This window comes from Epinephelus lanceolatus, chromosome 2, assembly GCF_041903045.1.
Source record: "Epinephelus lanceolatus isolate andai-2023 chromosome 2, ASM4190304v1, whole genome shotgun sequence".
Lineage (NCBI taxonomy): Eukaryota > Metazoa > Chordata > Actinopteri > Perciformes > Serranidae > Epinephelus > Epinephelus lanceolatus.
The window spans coordinates 42,989,226-42,997,985 of NC_135735.1; the positions used below are offsets into that span (position 1 = coordinate 42,989,226).

The 8,760-nt window shown below is 41.6% G+C and overlaps 1 pseudogene; it reads right to left on the bottom strand.

Annotated features, from left to right (window-relative positions):
• Positions 1-5,716: 5,716 nt before the first annotated feature.
• Positions 5,717-8,481, bottom strand: LOC144458951 (uncharacterized; annotated as a pseudogene).
• Between the last annotated feature and the right edge of the window lie 279 nt (positions 8,482-8,760).

Sequence of the window (8,760 nt, forward strand, 5' to 3'; positions counted from 1 at the left end):
TATACATAACAGACTCCCTGCCAACCTATAAGAAACAAATAAGTGGAGGCCAGGTGTACCACAAACGGTACTTTCTTATGTAAGAGAATAAACTTGTAGTGTAAAAATATGCTTCAGGTTGCAGCTACATCCATAAAGTGCGAGTTAAAAGTAATCAGTTATGAAGCCTGTGAAGACAGCTGCACTGATTAAGACTGAAGCATATCTTTGCCGTCAGATGCACATGAGACAAATGACTAAAAAATGCAGCTTCAACACCTTCTGTGTAGACAAGCCTTGAGGCCATGAGCCTACACTTTAATTCCAATATAATGAATTAACGGACAATATGTTTAGTTTAAAGTCCTGCCTCAAATTGGTGAATGGTGATAAAATGTGCAGTTGTATGTTCTCCAAAAAAGTTGTCTGTTTTTACTTGTTTGTTGTTGGCTATTTATGTTTGGCAGTTACCTTGAATCCTGTTGGCAGAATATTCAGGGTAGACCCATGACCCATCACAGCACTGCTGCATCCATCCATCCATCCATTGGGTGAGAGGCGAGGTACACCCTTGACAGGTCACCAGACTATCACAGGGCTGACACATAGAGATAGACAACCATTCAGAGGCCGTTTACACGTACACAGTGATTTTGATAAACTGAGACATCTTCCTTCATTGTGCCCTTCGTTTACACGCAAACGGAGATTTCTCCTCTGAAAACGAGTCTTTCTAAAAACTCCGTCCAGAGTGGAGATTTTGGAAAACTCCAGTTGTGTGTTTGCATGTAAATGGAGATAAACGGAGTTATAGGCAGCCCACGTCACAGTATGCGCCGGAACTTGTGCCTGTGTCAAAAGTGCGACCTATGTTGCTATGGTGACAATGGATACATGGAAGGCTTGAGCTTCTCGTTACACTGCCACCTACAGGTTTGGCATGCTCTTGTGTATATATACACGGGTAAGTGTAAACGAAGATCTTTTTGAAAACGGAGACGGTGAAATGTCCATTTATGAAAATAGCCGGCCACGTGTAAACGGCCTCTTACACTCACATTCACACCTACTGACAATTTAGAGTCACCAATTAACCTGCATGTCATTGGACTGTGGGAGGAAGCCAGAGTACACGGAGAAAACCCACGCTGACACGGGGAGAACATGCAAACTCCGCACAGAAGGGCTCCTGCACCCGGGATCGAGCCAGGAACCCTCTTGCTGTGAGGCGACAGTGCTAACCACCACACCACCGTGCCGCCTCTTATTCTCTTTCTTTCCCCCTACATTTAAACTCCTTCTCTTTGTCACACACACGCTGTAATTTCCTCATCATTTCAAAGCATTTTGCAATATTGTCGCATAAGCAGTCTTCCATTTGTTCAAGGATACCCTTAAATATGAAAGAATACAACACCCAAGACGAAGTGCAATAACTGTTTTAATATCCTTTGTGGTGTCAAAGCTGGTAGTTTTTATGAGCTCTGTTCCCTTACCAAATGTTTTTGGACCCAGCTCAGTTTAAAACACCCACAAACGTAAATTATGAAGCCCACTTTAAGGTAAGAGCTCCCTGGGATTTTACAGTGGAGGCTGCTTTGAGCGGTGTCCTTGTAAGAGTCAGGCATATTATGAGTGCGTACGTGAGAGAGAGGAAGAGAACGTGTAAGTGAGACTTTATAAATACACTCCAGTCAAGCGGCTCCAACATTGCCATGCAATACACATTGGGAACATCTTCAAGCTTTTGTATGATACTCTGATTTCTAAGTAAAGGTCTCATCTTTTCTATTCAAAGCAATACAGTAGTGTCCCTAAATAAATCTCCCATGTCTATAATAATGTAGGAATAATTTATAGAAATCCTTTTTTTTTTTTTCAAGCTCAGAGACAGCCTAATAATAGATATTTTAGAACTACATTGAAAACAGGATGTTTTACAAGCCTTAGTCTGGGAAAGAAAAAAAAAGCACAGCCGTCTTTAATCCTTCATGAATGAACTGTACTGGACTTCAACCAGAAATGCTGCTGTAGTTCAAGTAGTGCTCCAAACTATGTGATTAGATTTTTGTCTCTGAGTTTTTGTTGGTGTCAGAATGTGTTTTGTTGTGATTGCAAACGTGGCGTGTGTTTGTTTCCACACTGCAACGGGTAAGAACATAATCTACATATTTATAACTCTGTTTGATATCATTAATTTTATCTTTGATATACGCATTGGTGTGTGTGTGTTCCTGATTGATGTGCATTATGCTTCCTCTCAGCATAAACTGCGAGTGAAGATTAAAGGAAAATGGGGATTCAGCAGAACGCGCTTAGAGTTGGTTTGCACGTAAGCAAGATAAGTGAAAACAAAAATGCACATGCACACACACACACACACACACACACACAGACGCAGTGACTGAATCTTTTTCACATTTGTTTCATCTGGCTGATCTGTTGATCTGTGTTTGTTTAAAAATCAGAGACACTGCAGATGTCAGATAACCCTTGGCTTCTCTCCCTCTCTGTTTCTCAAATTTAAATGAGCTTCATCAGCATGAAATATTTCAGCATCTGTTCACCAAAGAGCATGGTGACAGTCTTGAAGAATGATAAATCATTGAGCAAAAGGCCATCATAAAGTTACATTCAATTAATCAGCAAGCAATTTATTATTATTTGTCTTTCCTGTCCTCAGTTAAGAAAAAAGGTTATACATCTTTCTTTTCTATTTCCACCTCTCTCTCTATCTCTGTCACTTGTCATCTTATTGAAATCTGCATGCAGCAGTATCCATCATATGTAATCATAGTATGAAATCCTGACTCCAGGGGGGCCGGGTGAGCCTTATCTAGACAGAAACACAAACACAAATTGCATTTTAAATCAGAATCCTATTACAGTGCTCGCTGTGAATGGGATATGATGCATTAGCATCCACTTTATCTGCAGCAACCCTGTTTCTGTTCATTGTGATTCTGTGGCCTATAACCTGAGTTGAAGATGCAACATAACTAGAATTATGGCCTCCTAGTTGTATGCTTTCACCAATAATTTAAGTTACAGTTTAGAGCCATGATTGTCCAGACTCAAATGTAGTCATGACAGCTGACAAAGCTTCAAATGGATGTTACTGCAAAGAAGCTTCAAATTATAAAACATGGATGCCTCACATACATCTTCAAACCAGCAGCACACAAGATCAATAAAATCACAATTTTAATGGTGGACACCCAAAATTAGTGTCACCAATCTTCTTTCGTCTTTGTGTAATAACATTGAGTAATGGCCAGAGAAGTCTTTTTGCAGAACATTATGATGTCACAGTGAAGTTGACCTTTGACCTTTTATATATAAAACGTCATTATTTCATCATTTCATCCTATTAGACGCGTGTGAAATTTTGTCTTACTCAGAGTATGAATTCTTGAGTTGTGGCCAAAAACATGTTATGTGAGGTCATAATGACCTTTGACCACTAAAATGTGATCAGTTGAAGTGGACTTTTGTGTCAAATTTTAAGAAATTCCAATGAGGTATTTCTGAGATATAGCAGTCACAAGACTGAGACAGACATACACTTATGGACAACCCAAAAACATAATGCCTCCAGCCATGAGTGTTGCCTCATAACTAATGATATGAGCCAGTTTACTTAGGTTCATGAGCAGGGTCATGCCTCAACCACACCTCTAGTCAAGCCTACTTATACCTGATCAACCTTTTCTGCCCTGTTTATATCAGTTTTCTCAACCCACTCTCTTTCCCTCCCCCTCATCCATCACCTTGATCACACCCCTTGTTCATCCCTGTTCTTAATCATTGACCCTCTCTTCCCTCTGTTCATCCCCTTTTATTTAATCCTGTGCATACCTCTCCCATCCCTCCTTTTCCAAGTACTGCTAGATCCCATAATTGGCTCGTGTGAGTCAACTCCAGAGGCAGATCCCCCATACTGAGTCTCTTCCTCCCCAGTCTTCATACATCCGTTCCAAAGGAATGACTTCCCCCACACTCATCCCTTTCCTCACATCCATTCATCCATCCTCAAAATCCTATACTCCTCCTGTCACTAAACCTTTAAAAATGTCTCTGTTTTGGCATGTAGGGAAATATTGGCCTTGATCAGTGTTGGACTCAAAACAAATTATTGGAGGATGAACAACACCTGGATTAATGTCAAGAGATGAAATCTTGGATGTTTCTTTTTGTGCAAAGAAAACTTGTGCCACCTGCTGAAAAGAAAGCAATGCTCCAGCTGGCAGAAGGCTATGAAAAACAAATAAATCAAGTCTTGCTCACAAAAATACAAAGTAAGTAGTGCACACCCACTGTATAGAAAAAGGTCTTAGACACATGATAGGGTTTGAAAAGCAACAAAGAGGTATTTCTTTGAACAAATTTCAATCTTTCCATTTTATACATGTATAAATATGGACTAAGTAATACTTCTGACTTTCACAACCCCCTTCCTTTTGCAATTTTGAAAAGCCTTAAAGTTCAATCAGCATAAGTCAGTCTACCTGCAAACTGTGACTCCGTATTCTCTTATGGAAAAAGTAATAACAGTCCTGAAATGGCTATGTAGGTTAATCAAAAATAATGCATCTGAGCTTGGACTTCTCATGTTGATAGACAGATTTTTTTTTTAAAGTGTTCACATTTCAATAGCTGTTTTACAGCAACATTTCTTTAACATTTCAATAACATCGAATGATCAACTGTATGGTTGAACATCCAACATCCGGGGCTAAAAAAAATTAAGCGTGGAAGTGCCAAAAACTGAATACGCCAATTGAGGCCGAGTCCAAAAGCAAGTCAGTCTCCATAGACATAGTTTTGAGCTTATTTCCAATTTTCCTAACTGTACAGGGGGTGAATCTCTCTATGTATGAATTTTATTAAGGCTAAAATTTTTGCAAGATTATGGACTTTATTAACCACAGCTCAATATGGTCACTTCTGGCTCAAAAAAATCCAAGATTGCGATAGCCAACATCTTAAACTCCAGTCTTCAAAACAGGAGTCCACAAACCAATGGCTAACATCAGGGTGACTACTTCCATTATTTTATACAGTCAATCAATCAATCTTTATTTTCACATGAAATGTGTAGTAAAAGGTAAAACTCAAGTGAAATGTGATCTTATCATCTCCTTTGAATTGTACATTGTAAATTAGTCCTTATTATTTGTCTTCTTCAGTGTTGGCTACTGCTTTATAATTGTTCATGTTTCCAGAAAATTCTGGTAATCCATGGTTTCTGGATATTGAATGATTTAACTGTCCATGCATCTTGACCCCTACAAAACAGCCATATGGTTGTTCCTCCTGCAACATGGGCAGCGACTACACTATGAAGCCTCTTCTGCCCAGTGTACCAGTCACACCAGTCCTAATTCATCGTAAAACACATTCCTCTCCTTTTCTCACCAGAGTCCTCTACTCTGTTGGATTGGCATGTAGAAAAAGAGTCACCTGGTTGACTGGCACTGTCCAGAATTTGGCCAAGTTTCAGTGACGCAAAGAATATATTTTAGTTTCTGATATTCTGTCAGAAACTGATGCAGCAAATAAATCTCTGCAACAGTCCGTCAACACACTCACTACCCATCTTACCTCTGTTACCACACAGCTCACCTCTGTTACAGCTGATAATTAAAGCAATGAAGGAAACTATTCTGGATTTCAAATCACACAGCTTGAGGGACAATCTCATTTTCACTGGCATCCCTGAACACACCACAGTTAGTTAGGCCTTTGTATTCCTTTCAGAACATAGGCCATTGATAAAACGTTTCCACCCTCGTCTGTCTTGTGGCATCTTCTCCAGCTGGGTCCACGTCAGTCCCTTCTTTATTTCTTGCTCTGTGCTCCTTCTCCAGGTGTTTTTGGGCCTTCCTCTGCCTCGCTTGCCCTGTGGGTTCCATGTTAATGCCTGTTTGATTATTGCCGTTTTGTTTCTTCTAAGTGTGTGACCAATCCAGATCCACTTTCTCCTCATCATCTGGACCTCCACTGTGTCTTGTTTGGTGCGTTCCCACAGGTCATGTTGTTAATTTTCCTTGGCCAGAAGATCCCGAGGATGTGTCTTAGGCAGTGGTTGATGAAAGTTTGCAATGTATTGGTGATGTCATTGGTGGTCCTCCAGGTTTCTAATCTATACAACAGTACGGTCTTAACATTGGAGTTGAAGATTTTCAGCTTGGTATTGAGTGAGATGTTTTTGGTTTTCCAGATCCTATTTAACATGTTGAAAGTTGTTCTTGCTTTTCCTATTCTTGTCTTGACGTCCTCTTTTGTTCCACCGTCCACGGTGATTACACTTCCCAGGTATGTGAATTTGTCGACCTCTTCCAGAGTCTGGTCCCTGATGGTTATAGGGTTCATGCTTTTGTTGTTAATCCGCATGATTTTAGTCTTTGATCCATTTATTTTGATTCCAAGTCCGGCTGCAGTTGTTTCTAGCAGTTGGGATTTGTCCTCCTTCTGTTGATGGCTGTGTGAGAGTACAGCAATGTCATCCACAAAGTCGAGGTCCTCAAGTTGTTCTTTCAGACTCCACTGGATGCCAGTCTTTTCATTGTGGGTTGTTTGTTTCATGATCCAGTCAACACATAGGAGGAAGAGGAAGGGGGGAAGTAGGCAGCCCTGTTTTACGCCAGTGAGCACATTGATTTTATCTTGTGCACATACCTGGTGGAGCACTTGGCATCGCATACCCTGATATGTGTTCTTGATGATGTTAATGTATTTGGGGGTACCCCATAGTGTAGCTTCCATAGCAACTTGCAGTCAACACTGTTGAATGCCTTTTCAAAGTCAATGAAACCGACATAGACAGGTGTGTGCCATTCTATGGATTGTTCGATGATGATCCTGAGGGTAGCAATTTGATCACTGCATGATCTTTCATTCCTGAAACCAGCTTGGCTTTCTCTGAGCTCATCATCGACCCCCTTTCGCAGTCTCTCTAAGATAATGCAATTGAGCACTTTGTCTGGTGTTGGTAGGAGCATGATCCCTCTGTAATTGTTGCAATCCCTGAGGTCTCCTTTTTTAGGTATAATAGCAATGAGCCCATCCTTCCAGTCAGATGGTATATTTCCCTCTTCCTCCCATATTTTCTTGGTCTGTTGAGCAACTCTTTAAAGTGCTCTGTCCACCTTTGGTGTTGTTCTTCCTTAGTGGTAAGGAGTTGTCCCTGTTTATCATGGATTTTCATGGATTTGTGTGTTTGACCGCCTAAACTTTTCGGTAAGTTTTTTGGTGGTCATGTAGAGTTCCTTGAGGTTGTTATTTCCAGCTGCTTCCTCTGCTTCTTGTGCCAAGGATGTAATCTTTTTGTCACGTCTAGCACTTTTCTTCACCTCCTTGTTTGCTACTTGGTAATCTCTGTGGACTGCTGCCTTTTTTGCCCTGGTTTTGCATTGGTTTAGTGAATCCTTTTTTGCCATCCTTTCTTCTACTCTTTTCAGTGTTTCTGTTGATATCCAGGGTTTGTGATTTGTTTTCTTTTTCCCGACCACTTCCAGACATGTCTCCTTCCATATGTTTTTCAGGCTGTTCCAGTGCTCTTCCACTGGTGTGTGGAGTTCTTGCAGGGCTTTCAACCTGTCCTGTAGTGTGGTTTGATACAGTTCAGTTGTTCCTATGTCCTGGAAGAGCTGGGTGTTGAACTTTCCTCTGTTGTTCGGGGGGTTGATGTAGCGTTTCATCTTGAGTTGGAGTTTTCCAGCCAGTAGGTGGTGGTCTGACCCAGCGTCTGCCCCCTGTTCACTTGCACATCTAGCAGAGAGCGTCTGAACTTCCTGTTTATGCATATGTGGTCGATTTGGTTTTCAATGGTGTGGTCAGGTGATATCCAGGTGGCTTTGTGGATGCGTTTATGGGGGAAGACAGTCCCTCCTATGATCAGGTTGTAATCCGCACAAATATCTGCGAATCTCTGCCCATTTTCATTCATGATGCCTAATCCTTGCTTTCCCATTGCCAATTTATATCCACTATTGTCATCTCCGATCTTGGCATTCATGTCACCCATGAGCAGGAGGATGTCTTTTTCTTTGCTGGTTTGGAGTAGATGTTGCAGCTGGTTGTAGAAATTGTCCTTTGTTTCCTCATCACTGTTGTTGGTATGTGCATAGCACTGTATGACTTGAAGGTTGACTCTTTTACGGGTGGTTTGGAATCTTGCAGTGATAATCCTTGAATTGATGGGCTCCCAGCTGGTGACGGCCCTCTGAGCTTCTTTGGAGAGCATTAGTGTCACTCCCTCTGTGTGTGGGGCTTTTTCATCGGGGTGTCCAGAGTAGAATGTGGACTTGCCACTGGCCAGTTTGACTTCTCTTGTCTGGAGCATCTAGTTTTGCATAGGCCAAGGATAGAGATCTTGTATCTCTTCATCTCATCTGCAATGGCTGACGTCTTTCCTGCTGTGTACATGGTCCTGATGTTCCAGGTGGCAATGTTAGTAGGCTCCCTAGGGGACAAAAGGTTCCAATGCACCCTCTCCATATGGTTTTCGGTGTGTGTCTTCATAATCTCTTGAGCTTTTTTGCTTGCAGAGGTTTCATCTCCTAGGGGGTAGGGATTCTTACTTTTCTTCAATACTTCTGCAACGAGATGGAGTTTTTTTTTACCGGGTGGGGTCGTTGGCCCCACGTCCAACCCCTAACCTGGAGGACCAGGTGCTGATTTTGGTCTGGACTCTACCCGGAATACCTGCCCAACTTGGTTGAACCTGCCAGGGGCTGAGCCCCCGTTAATAGCTATCCCAGTCATAGAGACACGCAA